At 41.5% G+C, this 17,862-nt stretch overlaps 2 long non-coding RNA genes across 6 annotated transcripts in view; one reads left to right on the top strand and one right to left on the bottom strand.

The window, feature by feature from the left end:
- The window catches only part of LOC132394298 (uncharacterized), a 64,555-nt gene that overhangs the window by 41,374 nt on the left and 5,319 nt on the right, over positions 1-17,862 (bottom strand). For 2 of the 5 annotated variants that reach the window (XR_009512262.1, XR_009512263.1), the window contains exons 3-4: positions 17,352-17,420; positions 15,366-15,519 (exon numbers count right to left, since the gene is read on the bottom strand). This is a non-coding gene — a long non-coding RNA (uncharacterized LOC132394298). Of the gene's footprint in view, positions 1-12,572; positions 14,258-14,309; positions 15,520-17,351; positions 17,421-17,862 lie in introns of those variants that run through there. The other 3 variants (XR_009512265.1, XR_009512261.1, XR_009512264.1) reach the window with 2 other exon arrangements.
- The window catches only part of LOC132394299 (uncharacterized), a 55,192-nt gene continuing 48,738 nt past the window's right edge, over positions 11,409-17,862 (top strand). Inside the window, exon 1 of the long non-coding RNA XR_009512266.1 lies at positions 11,409-11,502. This is a non-coding gene — a long non-coding RNA (uncharacterized LOC132394299). The remainder of the gene's footprint in view (positions 11,503-17,862) is intronic.

Below are 17,862 nucleotides of genomic sequence, written 5' to 3'. Positions count from 1 at the left end.
ATGGTCATCTTGACATTTCTTAAATGCCCTCAGTTACTCTGTTTCCTCAGGGAGTGAATTCAAGGAATTGGCCCCTTTCTGGGCGAGAAAGTTTCTTCTCAGATTCTCTCTACATCTCATATCCCATATGTTAAATCTACCTATGATAGGTACGTCCTGTATGTTCATGGGCACTTAATCATCAAATGTTTCAGGTTGGGGGAACAAGAGTGCGACAAGACTGCTGTGTCTGAGCATCAGAAAGAGTTTATTATAAAACACAGACCTCACCTTTTGCCTTCTCTGAATCAGCAGTCCAGTCCATCCTGTGTATTGAGAAGCGGTACACAGTGGATGTTCATGGTTTTCTGCTGCTGTAGCTCATCCACTTCAAGGTTCAATGTGATGTGTGTTCAGAGATGCTCTTCTGCACACCATTGTTGTAATGTGTGATTATTTGAGTTACTGTCACCTTCCTGTCAGCTTGAACCAGACTGGCCATGCTCCTCCTACCTTTCGCTAACAAGGCGCTTTTGCCACAGAACTACTGCACACTGGATAAACCCAAGAGACTGTTGTGCATGAAAACCCCAGGAGTTCAGCAGTTTCAGAGATACTCAAACAATCCCATTTGGCACCAGCAATCATTCCACAGTCAAAGTCACATAGCCCACACTTCTTCCCGATTCTGATGTATAGTCTGAATAACAACAGAACATTATACATTGAAGTGCTGCCACATGATTGGCTGATTAGATGCAGTATTTGCATTGCCGAATAGGTGTACAAGTTTCCTAATAAAATGACCATGCTCTTTTGTTTTATCTCCCCTAGTATGGGTGGTGGGGGTCAATTGTGTACTGTTACATTTTGTAGCTCCAAAACATTAAACTAATTAAATGAAAGACTGGGGAGTCCAAAATATGAGTCTAACTTCATGTTAACTTTAAGCAAAAGATGTACATATCATGTACACAGCATATGCAATTCACATATTTTTACATATAACCCATAATGAATTATTTATATGATCCAGAATGCCTAATTAAATAATATATTTACAACATTACTCAAATACTACTGAAACATTAAATACACAACACTCCTTCCTGCCTAGCAATAAACTCCAACTCAAAATAAAAAGTATCTCAATTATAAACACAGTATACTATAAAATAAAAACTACAATACTGTCATCTACAGCATAGTAAATATTAAATTGTCCTATTCAGCCCTAAAGATTTACTTACTCTCTTGTGGGGTAATGTCTTTCCTGACAAGGGAGGTCATTCTGCTTTGCAGGTGGGACTTGTGGCTGTGAAAACAATTCCAAGTTCAGGGTCCTCCTCCATGATGGTTACAGGAGTTGACTCTGAGATTGCAGGAAGTGATTCTGACAGCTCTGTAAACTTCTCCTTCCTTTTTCTTCATCTAGTTTGCACATCTTGTTCTTGGGAATGTGCAGTTAAGTTAACTGAAGTATTTTCTTATTAATCCTTCTATTGTTCCCTTTACAATCTATTCTCTCCTCTTGATTTCCTCATCCACAACATCGTCCTTTGTTTTCATATCACCACTGACTCCTTTCTTTTTGGCCTTCCATTCATCCAGCTGTTCATTGTATCCACTTTTAGAAGCAGTTTTTCGTCTTTCAGCTCATGCGATAACCGTAATGCACACAAAATAGATTCTGGTTGCAACTTTCCTGAAGCTCCCTGAGCTCTCTTCCAGCTTAAAACCAAGCCACATTTCATTAGTAACTGCCTGATTAATGTATCACAAACTTTCTCAGATAGGTTGTCTGTGAAAACTGTTCTGAGCAACATGGTTCCTTGTTGCTCCAATATGCTTTCCAACCAGAGGCACCAATATCCGTTTGCCCTCTGTTGAGCAAAAGTTCATGGTGTACAGCATGGAGAGAGATGTGGCATCATCCAGTAGATTTCTTAACTTTGTTTCAGTTGACTCCCTTGCTGGGGATATGGCATGCAATTGGCAGATGGACTTCCAATCAAGTTGTATCTGTCTCAGTCAATCACATCCCACAATGCTGGTCCTTCTGTTTTTATCACATACAAGCTCAATGTGACCTCTTGGTTGCTGTATTTCACTGTCACAAATGGCATTCCCACAGGAGTTATCTTTCCTCCAGTATAAGATCTTAGTGGGATATCTGCGGGCTTCAATTTAATATCTTTGAGATGCCATTCAAACTCATTTTGTGGAATGACTGAAACAGCCACTCACTTCTGGTGCAAGCCATATTGTTTGTCTCTTGTTAGTTTTCACATTTTAAATCTTATGGCTACCTAGTCCTGTATCACTTTCATCATTATCAGATTTTTTTCATCAACAGCATGCAGACTAGTGCTCTTTTTGAACCTGAAACTTGATTTTTATCTTTATCTCTTCCCTGTGTGGTCCATTTATTTTTGTCTGCCTGACATGCTCTTTTTATGTGACTATTTTGTTGCATTTTCAGCATGTTTTGGCTTTGAATCTGAATTGGTCTGAGGTATGTGAGCTCCTGCCTCAAGGGTAACATAAATTGTTCAGCTAGCCATGTTTCTCTTTAGACATTGCTCACTTTCATTCCTGACTACCACTCAATTGCATCTCTGCCTGCTATTTCCATTTATATAGTAATCTTTTAAATATGAGTTGTGCTTCAGTTAGGAGCCACTTTTGCATGCTTTCTTATAAGATTCCATGAACTAAGTGATCTCACCGTGCATTATTAAACCCATTATCAAATTGCAATGCACAGAAAATCTCTTCAATGCAGCCATACATGCTGAAATGGACACCCCTTCCTTTTGATTCCACTTAGAAACCTAAAACTTTCTGCATTCAACAATGGTTTTGGTTCGAAATGTTCCTGCATTGCTTTCATGATATCAACAAAGCTTATTCCTGCTGGTTTGTTTGGAGCAGTTCAACTTCGAAGCAAACTGTATGCCTTTAAATCCAACGTACTCAGCAAAATCGGCACTTCTTTCTCATTGGTTATTCCATTTGCTATAAAATACTGCTCTATCAATTCAGTATACAAAATCTAGCTCTCCGTTGTGTAATGGAGCATGTCAATCTTTCCGATGTGGATACAAACAAGAGAAAATCTGCAGATATGGGAAATCTGAGCAAAACACGTAAAATGCTGGAGAAACTCAGCAGAATGGAAAAAAGTACAGTCGACGTTTCAGGCCAAAATGTCAGCTGTACTTTTTTCCATTCTGCTGAGTTCCTCTAGCATTTTGTGTATGTTGCTCAGATTTTCAGCATCTGCAGAATTTCTCTTGTTTGTAATTTGATTACTACTCTGCAAAGTCTCTTACAGTGATGCCTGCCCTGAAGAAGTTTAAATCTTCCCTCTGCTGAGTTCCTCCAGTATTTTGTGTGAGTTTCCAATATAGACAGCCATTTCTGCTCTTTTTTTATGATTCTTATCACCCTGTATTCTCTGCCTATGAGCCTGTCAATTCTTCAATTTTCTGCCTTTTTTTTACTCGATTTTGTCTTCCCTTCCAAAATACATGTTCTGCTGCACTTCCATAGGTTGGCAGTTGTCTCAGGTTCATTTTAAAATTACTTTGCCTCCAACGTTATGTTTTGTTGCTCCAAAACATTAAACTAAATAAAAGAAAGATATATCAGTCTGAAATATGAGTCTAACCTTGTGTTTACTTGAAGCAAGGTATGCGTATCATCTGGTATGATGCATGCAATTCACATATTTTTGCAGATAACCCATAGTGAATTATTTAAACAAACAAGAATGCTTAATCAAGCAATATATTTATAATATTACTCAAATACTATGGAAATATTAAATACGCAACACATATTGACCCAAACTGTGCACAATACTCTAGCTAATGTAAACAACAAAAGCTTAAGTGTGGGTTTCTTATCCTAAACTTAAATTATGAAGATTATGGATGAAAATGAAATGTTCTCATACTGTGCCTTAGTTTCCTTGCAAAACATAAAACCTGTGATCAGACCTTGGTGATGGTGATCAATGAGTTAAAATGTACCAGATTAAACCAGGTTGGCAAGTTATGGTGTTAGCAGTGTTACTCTTCGTGTATGAAATACATCAAATGACTCCTTGAACTAAACACTAAGGAGTTCACTTGTTCCAAATTGTTATTTGAAAACAAAAACCTGAGAGGATTGAACCTCTTGTAGAGAGAATACTGTATCATAGCAACACATGTAGATATTCAAACAATTCCATTATGCTGGTTGGAGCTCTTAGCAGGTGGGTGATGCCAGTGTTGATAAACATTTACAGCATTGTGGTGTATGGTGTTTACCAACACCATGACGATGAAAACATTTCATAGCAATATGTTCAGTGGCTCATCCATAAAACAGCTGCAGAAGTATATTTGTACTACTTAATGTCAGAGTCATTTATTTAATCATTTAACAAGTGGTGTATAAAATTATGAGAGTTCTTAATATAAATAATAGGAAGGAGCTGCTTCCCCTGACAGAAAGGTAGATTTAAGTCGATGGGTAGAGATTATGGAATTAAGGAAAAGAGAATTACAGCAATAAACTGGAAGTCATTGCCTGAAGTGATCATCAGACTTTAAAAGTACCTCAGAATCAGGTTTAATATCACCAGGATATGTAAGAAAATTTGTTGTGATGTGGCAGCAGTACATTGCAATGCATAATAATAAGTATAAATTACTTTATTATGAGTTAGTAATAATGGGTTCCATGTCTATTCAGAAATCTGATAGCATAGGAGAATTTCAAGGGATGACTGTGCAAGTGTGTGGACGTCAGGGAGTTAGATCAGCACGAAGAGAGTAAAAGGAGACAGATTTATAGAGTGGGCACAACAGAGTAGAGGGAGTCAGAGTATGAGGGCTTTGGCTCAATGGGGCTTCAGCGATAACGGGTTGAGGAGAGGTAGATTACCTGTGAAGAATAGAAACAGGAAGCATGTCTGTGCGGCTGGTATTCTGTACTGAGTGTCAGATGTGGGAAGTCCAGGAGACTCCCAGCCTCCCAGAAAGCCATACCTGCTCCAGATGCCTCAAGCTGCAGCACCTTAGGGACTGGGTTAGGGAGCTGAAGCTGCAACTCGATAACTTTTGTCTGGTCAGGGAAAGTGAGGAGGTGATTGAGAGGAGCTACAGGCAGATAGGCGCACCAGGTCCTCGAGAGAGAGATAAGTGGGTAATAGTCAGGAGAAGGAAGGGCAAGGGTCAGATACTAGAGAGTACCCCTGTGGCTGTTCTCCTTAACAATAAGTACTCCTGCTTGAGTACTGTTGTGGGAGATGATCTACCTGGGGGAAGTAACAGTGGCCGCAACTCTGGCACAGAGTCTGGGCATGTGGCTCAGAAGGACAGGGAAAGGAAGAGGAAGGCAGTAGTGATAAGGGACTCTATAGTTAGGGGGCCAGACAGGTATTCTGTTGATGCAGGAAAGAAACACGGATGGTAGTTTGTCTCCCAGGGACCAGGGTCCAGGATGTTTCTGATCACGTCCACGTTATCCTGAAGTGGGAAGGTAAACAGCCAGAGGTTGTGGTACATATTGGTACCAATGACATAGGTAGAAAAAGGGAGGAGGTCCTGAAAACAGACTACAGGGAGTTAGGAAGGAAGTTGAGAAGCAGGACCACAAAGGTAGTAATCTCAGGATTACCGCCTGTGCCACGTAACAGTGAGTATAGAAATTGAGTAAAGCGGAGGATAAATGTGTGGCTGAAGGATTGGAGCGGGGGCAGGGATTCAGATTTCAGGATCATTGGGACCTCTTTTGGGACAGGCATAACCTGTACAAAAATGACGGGTTGCTTTTGAATCCAAGGGGGTACAATATCCTGGCAGGGAGCTTTGCTAAGGCTATTGGGGAGAGTTTAAACTAGAATTTCTGGGGGGTGGGAGCTAAACTGAAGAGACGGGGGAACGGGGCTGTTGGCTCACAAATAGAGAAAGCTTGTAGACAATGCGAGAGGGAGGATAGGCAGGTGATAGAGGAGGGATGTGCTCAGACTGATGGCTTTACATACGTCTATTTTAATGCAAGAAGCATCATGAACAAAGCACATAACCTTAGAGCGTGGATCAGTACTTGGAGCTATGATGTTGTGGTCATTACAGAGACTTGGACAGCTCAGGGACAGGAATGGCTACTTAGAGTGCCAGGCTTTAGATGTTTCAGAAAGGACAGGGAGGGAGACAAAAGTGGTGGGGTGTGGCACTGCTGATCAGAGATAGTGTCACGGCTGGAGGAAAGGAGGAAGTCATGGAGGGATTGTCCACTGAGTCTCTCTGGGTGTAAATTAGAAACAGGAAGGGGTCAATAACTCTACTTGTTGTTCTTTATAGACCACCCAATAGTAACAGGGTCACCAAGGAGCAGATAGGGAGACAGATTCTGGAAAGTTGTAATAATAACAGGGATGTCATGGTGGGAGATTTTAACTTCAAAAAAATTGATTGGCATCTCCTAGAGCAAGGGGTAGAGATGAGATGGAATTTGTTAGGTGCGTTCAGAAAGGTTTCATGATATAATATGTAGATAAGCCTACAAGAGGAGAGGCTGTACTTGATCTGATATTGGGGAATGAATCTGGTCAAGTGTCAGGTCTCTCAGTGGGAAAGCATTTTGGAGATAGTGATCACAATTCTATCTCCTTTACCATAGCATTGGAGAGGGATAGGAACAGATAAGTTAGGGAAGTGTTTAATTGGAGTAAGGAGAAATATGAAGCTATCAGGCAGAAACTTGGAAGCATAAATTGGGAACAGATTTTCTCAGGGAAATGTACAGCAGAAATGTGGAAAATGTTCAGGGAATATTTGCGTGGCATTCTGCATAAGTACGTTCCAATGAGACTGGGAAAGGATGGTTAGGTACAGGAACCATGGTGCACAAAGGCTGTTGAAAATGTAGTCAAGAAGAAAAGAAAAGCTTATGAAAGGCTCAAAAATTAGGTAATGATAAAGATCTAGAAGATTATAAGGCTAGCAGGAAGGAGCTTAAGAATGAAATTACAAGAGACAGAAGGGGCCATGAGACGGCCTTTGGTGAGCAGGATTAAAGAAAACCCAAGGCATTCTGCAAGTATGCGAAGAGCAAGAGGATAATTCATGAGAGAATAGGACAAATCAAGTGTGACGGTGGAAAAGTGTGTATGGAACTGGAGGAAATAACATAGATACTTAATGAATACTTTGCTTCAGTATTCACTAAGGAAAAGGATCTTGACAATTGTAGAGATGAATTACAGCAGATTTTAAAGCTTGAGCATTTAGACATTAAGAAAGAGGAAGTGCTGGAGCTTTTGGAAAGAATCAAGTTGGATAAGTCTCCAGGACTGGAGGAGGTGTACACGAGGCTACTCTGGGAGTTGAAGGAGAAGATTGCTGAGCATCTGGCAATGATTTTTGCATCATCAAAGGGATGGGAGAGGTTCCAGAGGATTGGAGGGATTCAGACATTGTTCCCTTATTCAAGAAAGGGAGTGGAGCTGGCCCAGGAAGTTATAGACCATTAAGTCTTCAGTGGGTGGTAAGTTGATGAAAAAGATCCTGAGAGGCAGGATTTATGAACATTTGGAAAGACATAATATGATTAGGAATAGTCAGCATGGCTTTGTGAAAGGCAAGTCATGCCTTACGAGCCTGATTGAAATTTTTGAGAATGTGACTAAACACACTGATGAAGGTAGTGCAGTAGATGTAGTGTATATGGATTTCAGCAAGGCATTTGATAAGGTACCTCATTCAAAGCTTATTGAGTAAGTAAGGAGGCATGGGATCTAAAGGGCCATTGCTTTGTGGATCCAGTATTGGCTTGCTCAGAGAAGGCAAAAAGTGGTTGTAGACAGGTCATATTCTGCATGGAGGTCAGTGACCAGTGTTGTTCCTCAGGGATCTGTTCTGGGACCTCTTCTTTTGGTGATTTTTATAAATGACCTGGATGAGGAAGTGGAGGGATGGGTTAGTATATTTCCTGATGACACAAAGGTTGGGTGTGTTGTGGATAGTGTGGAGGGCTGTCAAAGGTTACAGTGGGACATCGATAGGATGCAAAACTGGGCTGAGAAGTGGCAGATAGAGTTCAACCCAGATAAGTGTGAGGTGGTTAATTTTTGTAGGTCAAATATGATGGCAGAATATTAGTATAAATGGTAAGACTCTTGGCAGTGTGGAGGATCAGAGGGATCTTGCAGTCTGAATCCATAGGACACTCAAAGCTGCTGCGTAAGTTGACTCTGTGGTTAAGAAGGCTTATAGAGCATTGGTCTTTATCAACTGTGGGATTGAGTTTAAGAGCCAAGAAGTATTGTTGTAGTTTTATAGGACCCTGGTCAGACCCCATTTGGAGTACTGTGCTCAATTCTGGTCACCTACAAGAAGGATGTGGAAACTATAAAAAGGGTGCAGAGGAGATTTACAAGGATGTTGTCTGGATTGGGTTACCTTATGAGAATAGTTTGTGTGAATTTGACCCTTTCTCCTTGGAACGTCGGAGGATGAAAGGTGACCCGATAGAGGTGAATAAAATGATGAGAGTCCTTGATCATGTGGATAGTCAGAGGTTTTTTCCCAGGGCTGAATAACATGAGAGGGCACAGTTTTAAGGTACTTGGAAGAAGGCACAGAGGGGATGGCAGGGATATGTTTTTTACGCAGAGAGTGGTGAATGCGTGGAATGGGCTGCCAGCAACGGCTGTGGGGGCGGATATAGAACCATAGAACCATAGAACATTACAATACAGAAACAGGCCTTTTGGCCCTTCTTGGCTGTGCTGAACCATTTTTCTGCCTAGTCCCACTGACCTGCACCTGGGCCATATTCCTCTAAACCCCTCTCATCCATATACCTGTCCGAGTTTTTCTTAAATGTCAAAAATGAGCCCACATTCACCACTTCATCTGGCAGCTCATTCCACACTCCCACCACTCCCACCTAGGAGAGTGATATATGATAGGGTCTTTTAAGAGACTCCTGGATAGGTACATGGAGCTTAAAAAAATAAAGGGCTATGGGTAATCCTGGGTAATTTCTACAGTAAGTACATGTTCAGCACAGCATTGCGGGCAGAAGGGCCTGTATTGTGCTGTAGGTTTTCTATGTTTCTATGTTTTTGAGGAGATGTACCTTCAGGCTGCTCTACCTCCATCCTGATGGTAGGTAATGGGAAGCAGACTTATCCTTAGATAATGGAGGTCTTTATGATGGATGCTGCCGTTTTGAGCATCTCTCCCTTATGATGTCTTGGATGCTGGACCCCCTCATGGAGCTGATTGAGTTTACAACTATCTGCAGCTTATTTTGATCCTATGCAGTGTACCCCAACCCCACCACATACCAGATGGTGATGCAGCCAGCTCGAATGTTATCCACGAAACATCTTTGGAAATATGTGTGTGTCTTTGGTCACATACCAAATCTCCTCAAATTGTTAATGAAATTTAGCCACTGTTGTGTCTTCTTTGTAACTGTATAAATATGTTGAGCCCAGAATAGATTTTCGAAAGGTACTGAGTGCCCCAGAATTTGAAACTGCTCACCTTTTGGACTACTGATCTCTCGATGAGGACTGGTATATGTGCCCTCATCTTACCCTTTCTGAAGTCCACAATCAATTCTTTAGTCTTACTGACGTTAAGTGCAAGGTTGTTGCTGTGACACCACTCAACCAGCTGACCTATCTTACTCTTGTATGCCTTCTATTCACCATCTGCAATCCTGTCAACAATGGTCGTGTCATCAGCAAATTTATAGATGGCATTTGAGCTGTACCCAGCCACATAGTCATGGGTACAGAGAGAGTACAGCAGCGAGCTAAGTGATGTATCAGTGTTGATTATCAGTCAGATGAAGATATTATTTCCAATTCACACAGACGGTTGTCCTGCAGTGAGGAAGTCAAGGATCCAATTGCAGATGAAGGTGTAGAGGCCCAGGTTTTGAGCTTTCTGAGCAGAACTGCAGGAATAATCGTGTTAAATGTTGAGCTGTAATCAATGAACAGCAGCCTGATTTAAGTATTAGTATTGTCCAAGTGATCCAAAGCCATGTAAAGACCCAATAAGATTGCATTCACTGTATAGCTGTTATGGCAATAGGCAAATTGCAAAGGGTCCATGTCCTTATTTAGACAGGAATTGATTCTAGGCATAACTAACCTTTTCTTCACCGTAGATATGAGTGCTACTGGATAATAGACATTAAGGCAGCTCACCCAGCTCATCTTGGGTGCTGGTATGATCATTACCCTTTTGAAACAGGTGAGAAATTCTGAATTTGAACACACTTGCTGGTTAGTTGGCACAGGTTTTCAGAACCCTACCAGGTACACATTGGGGCCTGTTGCCCTGCGAGTGTGCACTCTCTTGAAAGATGTTTTGAACTTGTATAAGCACTCAAAGAGCCACATGTGTGAGCATTAATCCAGGGCCAGAAAGTAGGAATCTGGTGTCATCATGATGGACTGGGTTCTCGACCTTACTTTCCCAACATCCATAGCCTGTCATTTATTATTCATAATAATGAGTTAGAAATACACAAATAGATTTTGTTGACACTTTGGCCATTCACAGTAAAATTGCAGCATTCCTACACTCAGTTCTCCACCTTCACCGAGGCTCTAGCTTTTGTTTAACTGAAGCATGGATTGGGAGCCAGAATCAAGCAGAGAAAGACTCCTTGGAGGAGATGGTTTGGCCCTGCTTTGTTTCAGAATTAATTCCTTAACCATCACCTGATCTGTACTGTATATTTAGCAGCCGTTGGAAGTTTTGAGCAGTGTGAATATGTTGATATTCCTCAGGAGGTACAAATTGGGATAGTAAGATAGGCCAGTAAGATAAAAAAAAAGAAAAGGAAAATAGAACTTCTGCACAATTGGCAATGGATAGTGTAAATTCCTTCCCCATTATATCATATCTGTTTTATAGTCTTTAAGAACAATAGTTATAAATCCTTTGAGAGTGAAAAGGTCCATAATTGGCACAAAATTTGGTTGAGAACCTATCGCTTTGAAATTTTAAAAATGAGAAGACTCAAGGCAGCAAAATTCTCAAAAATGCTTCATCTCCAACAATCTTCCCAAATGAGTGAGCCGATCTACAGGATAAATAGGAGACATTTCATTGTATGTTACCTCCACTTCAGGTCTCCTTCAGAAATGGAAGTGATTTACTGTTAGTGGAATGGAAACACTAATGCCCAAGAACAGAAAAGCCTACAGAAAGTAGTGGATGCAGGCCAGTACATCACAGGCAAACCCTGCCTATCACTAAGCTCATCTGCAAGGAGCACTGCCACAAGAACACAGCATCCGCCATCCAGGTCATGCTCTCTTCTCATTCCTATCACCAGGAAGAAGATACAGGAGCCTTAGATCCCACACCAACAAGTTCAGAAGTACTATTACCCTTCAGCCAACAGGTTCATGAACCAACGTGGATAACTTCACTCACCTCAGCCTATGATTCCACAACCTATGGACTCACTTTCAAGGACTCTACAGTTCAGGTTATGTATATTATTTATTATTATTTGTTTTAGTTCATATTTTAAAATTTTGTCTTCTTTTGTACATAGGTGGTTTGTCTTTATTCATATTTTCATTGATTGTATTGTGCTGTTTTCTATCTACTGTGAATGTCTGCAAGAAAATGAATCTCAGAGTAGTACTTGTTGACGTATATGTAATTTAATAACAAATTTACGTTAAACTTTAAATTTACTTTGAATGTGCAGCAGAGCAAAATTTACTCAGATGGTCAGGTGCATAACTTCAGTACTGAAAGATTCTTGTTCGTGTTTTAATGGTAAAATTTCCAACTGCAAAGTCCTCTGCATCCCAAGTAAAACTAGCAACAGAAATGTATGGGATGAGGGGCTGAGGCTTCCTGCATTGAGAATTACCACTTCCTTACTTCTTATTTCAATGAAACTGTAGTTAACATTGTTGTCAGGTAATTGATAAGTTGCAATTTGCCAACCAATAGGTATGTTCCAGAAAGGGCCAAGGTCACCGAAAAAGGGATTAAAATTATTTTGCAAGTCACAACAAATTAAACAGGTTAAACTGGATCAGAAGTGGATAACAGAAAAGTCCGTCTCTGACATCTTACCACATTGAGGATGCAGCAGATGATGTCTAAACTTTGCCCATAGGGTTGTATGTTTCCATCAGCCCCAAGTACGTGTGTCAACCTACCAGTAATACTGCAAATCCTGCTGGTGACAGTTACAATGTACTTGACTTGATCCTAGTCCTTGTGTATTAAGCATTGGAGTGCACATTACATACATCAGCAATTTTATATATGTAGTAATAATTATACATATAACACTGTGCATAGTCTTGGACATGTATTTATGGCTAGGATGCCTAAGACTTTTACACAGTACACTTTTTGTCAACATGGAATGGAGAGTGAGCTTGTCAACCTGGTGAGGGCAAAAGATATTGGGAATGGGTAAGGTGGAGCACTGTTGGAGGGGAGTGGGACAGGTGGCAAAGGAAGTGGTGGCATGGGTGCAGACACACCAAACCTTGAGATACCAGGCAAAGTCATTTGAATCCAAATAATTGGTTTATTGATCATTACAGAAAGTCTCTCTGGTGCAACCCGCTCCCTTCCCTTTTTCCCAAATTATGATTCTCCTCTCCCTGAATTGATTGAAAATGTTTTGGATAACTATCTCACCTTCAGAATTGAATTGAGTTTGACAATCTGTATATGTAACATTGGTTTCCATTATTTCTACAGCAGCTACTCACTAGAGTCTCAAATTGGAGCAAATATAAACGTAAATAATTTGGTTGGATTCTGAGGAATTTGTTTATGTTTTCCACTTCTCACTTGAACTGAATTGGTCATCATTGAATCATCAAGAATACATTAGATAGCCTGGCACCATTGTGCTTGGGACAATAAAATTCATCTCAGCCCCCTTCAAGTTGAAGAGAGTATTTTAAAGTTGCCAGGTTAGAACAAAATATCAAAACTTATGTTTTATTATAATAGGCAATGAATTCACTCTGCTAGTATTACTCCTGGATATAAATTTTACCCTAAGTGTTTCCTCAAACCAAACTGAACCATTATTGGTTCAGTTCTTTTTGAATAATGTGTGGTGAAGGGTTGGATTAACTCTCCTCTATTGAGTGAAAGCACAGTAATGACAATGCTGAGGAGAATTCACTCTATCCCTCATTCAATCTATTGGAATTCTCTGGGGTAGATATTGAATATTGACATTCATCACCTTTTCTAAGGTCTGTAAATGCATTGCAAATACATACAAAATAATTGGAGAGATTGGATGTCAGGAACAGGGGCAGGATTGGACCCAAATGCAGGATGCAGACACTGGTACTAGGGATAGGACAGGATGGGGATGCCATGGCATGTAAAGGGTAAGGCAGGTGGGGGCTGGATCCCAGAGGCCAGACGAGGCAGGCAGGAGGATTCTTCATGGCGGGCCGCATAGATCCCAGACAGGGCTGCCTCCCAGGCAGAAACAGAGGCCTGGGCAGGTGCCGGGCACAACCCATGGGAAATGAAGGGAGGAAAGGGTGGGAGTCCTTAAGGTGGGCCGCATGGATCCCGGGCAGAGCCGCTTCCCAGGTCTGGGCCAGTCACGGACACTTGGGCAGGTGCGGGGCACAAATGGGTGGAAAGGGCAGAAAAATCAGCCGGCCAGCGGCAATCCAGCCAGACCTGCCTGACGGAGGTAACGGGTAGGAAGGGGCAGAACCCCCACCAGGCAGTAGCAGTCCAGCCAGAGCTGCCCAACAGAAGCAAGGGATCAGAAGGAAGCTGGGTCCAGGGTGAACAACAGGACTACTGTCATACACAGGCAATTTGGGAAAGGCCACCAACAGCGAGGCAGAGCGAGCAAAGAGAATAAGGTGGAACAGCAGGACCAGCGCACAGGAGAGAAGCAGGGGAACAAGACCAACCAGATAGAGCATATACAGAATGGTTCAGCAACCAGGCCAGAGCAGGATTCCAAGCAGGGTGGCAACCAGGGCAGAACAGGATTCAGAGCCAGCAGTCCAGGTACAGACCGGGTTAAACCAGCTTCAGAGCAGGACAACCCCAAACCTAGGCTCAGTCCCCGAGCCCCTTATAAACACCTGCCCCCTAATAGGTGACAGGTGTAACCTCCTTAAGCCAAGATGATCCAATGGCTCCGTGTGACAGGAGGGCTGGCTGCAAGGCCCGGAGTCCGGAGTCTGCGGACCGGAGCAAGGCGGGCTCCGGACTGGAACCTAATATTAGAATAAGTATCAGAATGATTTTCATAGTTCTCAGTGTCTCAAGTGAAATGTTTATTATTGGTGCTATATAAATTTAAGCAAGAAAACATGTATACATTACAAAGTAATAATGGCAATATATTGAATGGACATCATACAAAGAATTTTAGAAAATCAAATAAGATGGCAGAAGACAACAGTAACACACACAAGATGCTGGAAGAACTCAGCAGGTCAGGCAGTATCTATGGAAATGAATAAACAGTCGACATTTTAAACCTAAACCCCTCTTCGGGACTGGAGAGGAAGGGGCAGATGCCAGAATAAAAAGGTGGTGGGAGGGAGGGGAAGTATGATAGCTGGAAGGTGATAGGTGAAGCCGGGTGGGTGGGAAAGGTCAAGGGCTGGAGAGGAAGGAATCCGTTAGGAGAGGAGAGTGGACCATGGAGAGAGAAAAAGACCAGGGGCACCAAGGGAGGTGATAGGGAAGGTGAGAAGAGTTAAAAGGCCAGAGTGAAGAATAGGAGAGGGAAGAGGGAGGGAATTTTTTACCCAGAAGGAGAGATTGATATTCATGCCATCAGGTTGGAGGGTACCCAAGTTGAATATAAGGTGTTGTTCCTCCACCCTGAGGGTGGCCTCATCTTGGCACAAGAGTAGGCTATGGACCAACAGTGACATTTTAAGTCACTGATAGAGTGGGTGATCAGGGAGGCAGCTAACTTTGAGTGTGCACTGGCAGTTGTGTACACAGATGGATGTGTATGGCAAGGGGGGTACAGATCCACTGGAAGTGCGGCACAGGAATACTTTGGGTGATAAAAACAGCAGAATGTTTGCAGGGAAGAGTGTGGCAACACAAGTAAGTGCAACACTGCAATGACCTCACGTGCTAGGAACAGGGAAGCCATAACATACAGCAGCCAAGAAACAATTTTGTTATTGACAAAAGTAAAAACCACATAATCTGGTGTGACAGCACTTTGGGAAGAATGATCGTCAGTCCTTATATAATCATTTATATTCTGCTAATTATTGATAAACTGGTAATTTTTGCAGTCTGAACATATACAATATTATCCAACCTTTTATTTAGAACGTATTTAAATGCTATTCTTACCACCATTCATAATAAAAATTGATAGCAAGGCCACAAGATGAAGGGTCTCATCTCAAAATGCCGATTATCCATTCCCCTCCATTGATGGTGCCTGACTTTTGCGTATGTGTTGCTCAAGATTTTGCACCTGTGTTCATAGTGTAGAGATCATCATCTATGGAATCAAGGTGATGTATTATTAGTCACAAGTAGCAAGGATATAAAATCCATAGACTGATTCAGCAATAAGTCTAACATAACAATAGGAACAGAAATCAGCCATTTGGCTGCCATGCTTTTCTACCACTCATTAGATAAAGTTTGATTGATATCTTTAAACATTCAAAATGTTCAGCAAGTCATGCAGCATCTGCGGAGTTCATATTTCAAGTCAATGATCTTCAGCTGCAATTGGCCCTATAATTCTGTCTTCTGTTTTCCACTTGGCAGCTGCCATCTGGCCTGCTGTGTGTTTCCAACATACTTTGTTTTTATGGCAAAGAATAAGCTAGAATTATCATAACAGTTCAGGTATAAAAATGAGTACCATGAAATGCTTATACTTTGTGAGAAAGGCTAAATATAAGTGGATTGTAAATGGTCATAGAAAAATTGGAACCTATTGTGAAGGAAATAAAACCTTGAAACACTGCAGAACTTGGATCATTCCTAGATATTGGACACTGTCATGTTAGATTTCTGCCAGGTCTTGCAGAAATTCTGGCACCATTGCATAATTTACTGAAGAAAGATGAAGTAGACTTGAGACAAGGAACAGAAAATGCATTCTGCATTTGCAAGAAAGGTATTGCAAGTGATTCATTGTTGGTCACCATGTTACGACATTAATATTGAACTTTGGATGGAGTTTATGGATTTACAGCTGTCATTTGTCATGTGGTGCATGATCAACAAGAAGACAAGCAATTGCACCACACACAAAATGCTGGAGGAACTCAGCGGGTCAAGCATCATCAATGGAAATAAATAAATAGTCGACATTTCAGTCCGAGACCCTTCATCAGGACTGAAAATGAAAAGGGGAAGATGCCGGAATAAAAAGGCGGGGTGATGGGAAGAAGGATAGCTAGGAGGTGATAGGTGAAGCCAGGTGGGTGGGGAAGATAAAGGGCTCGAGTAGGAGGAATCCGATAGGAGAGGAGAGTGGACCATATGAGAAAGGAAAGGGGTGTTTTGGAGGGGGGGGGGGAGTGTCCCAGGGGAAGTGCTTGCAGTTGAGAAGAGGAAAAATGCCAGCATAGGAAATAGAAGAAGAGGAAAGGGAGGAAAATTTCTTTTTACTGGAAGGAGAAATCAATATTCATGCCATCAGGTTGGAGGCTACTCAGACAGAGTATAAGAATTTGTTCCTCCACCCTAAGTGTGGCCTCATCTTTGCACATGAGGAAGCCATGGACTGACATGTCAGAGTGAGAATGGGAATGGAATTAAAATGTTTAGCCACCGGAAATTTCCATTTTTGATGGATGGAGTGGAGGTGCTTGACAAAGTTATCCCTCAATTTACACTTACTGTTTCACCGATGTAGAGGAAGCCACATCGGACTGGGAGCCCGTTGAGGAATTGTGTTTGCATCAAGTACATTGACAAAAGTAGCAGAGAAAAGTACTCAAATTGATAAAGACATAGTCTGTGGAGTGAAAATATACAAAGAATTTCTATTGGATAGACCTTTACGTTTACTCACAGTCTACAAGCCTTTGAAAACTATATTTAGTCCCAGGTTAATTGTAGAAGAAAGGAGAATGAACAGTAAAATATGAATCCACAATCAATCATCACCAGCAAAATGAGATTGCAGATGCTTTAATAAAATAATTATGTGGGTCCATGGCACATTCCTGTACCACAGTAAGGCCACCCCACATACATCTGGATGGCCTCCAACTTGACGGTATGCATATTGATTTCTCCTTCCAGTTAAAAACATCACTACCCCTGCCCCCCCACTTCACTTTCCCACTCTGGCCTTTTACCTCTCCTTACCTTTTCCATAGCCGCTATCTGTCCTGCAGAGTTCCTCCAGCACGTTGTGCGTGTAACCATGCAAAATTCCTGAAGCAAAATAGGAAAGCATATTTACTCTTATTTGCCCATTGAAAGTAGGAGTGGCCATTCAGAGCAATGGAGCTGACTGAGAATACGCAGAAGTGGGTATATTTGGAACATTTGGAAAGCTTGTGCTGAACTAGGCATAAATCCAGATGAAGCCATATTAAAACGTATGATATGAGCTGTCAGTACAACGAGTTGGGCTAAATGGGAATGCAGAGCTGCCATATCTGTAGAGAAGACAAGTTTTGGAAGAGTTTCACATTGAACATTTGGCATTGGAAGCATGAAGGTAATTGCCAAATGTTTTGATTATGACAGTGAGTTGGATAAAGATCTTGAAGAACTAGTAGACAAGTATACTATCTGCCAAATCTGCAAAGTCAAACCACTAAAGTCATCTTTACAGAGTTGGACATAACTAAATTGACTTTTATAAAAAAGT

This window comes from Hypanus sabinus, chromosome 5, assembly GCF_030144855.1.
Source record: "Hypanus sabinus isolate sHypSab1 chromosome 5, sHypSab1.hap1, whole genome shotgun sequence".
Lineage (NCBI taxonomy): Eukaryota > Metazoa > Chordata > Chondrichthyes > Myliobatiformes > Dasyatidae > Hypanus > Hypanus sabinus.
The sequence above is the reverse complement of the archived record's forward strand: the minus strand, read 5'-3'. Positions and strand labels throughout refer to the sequence as shown.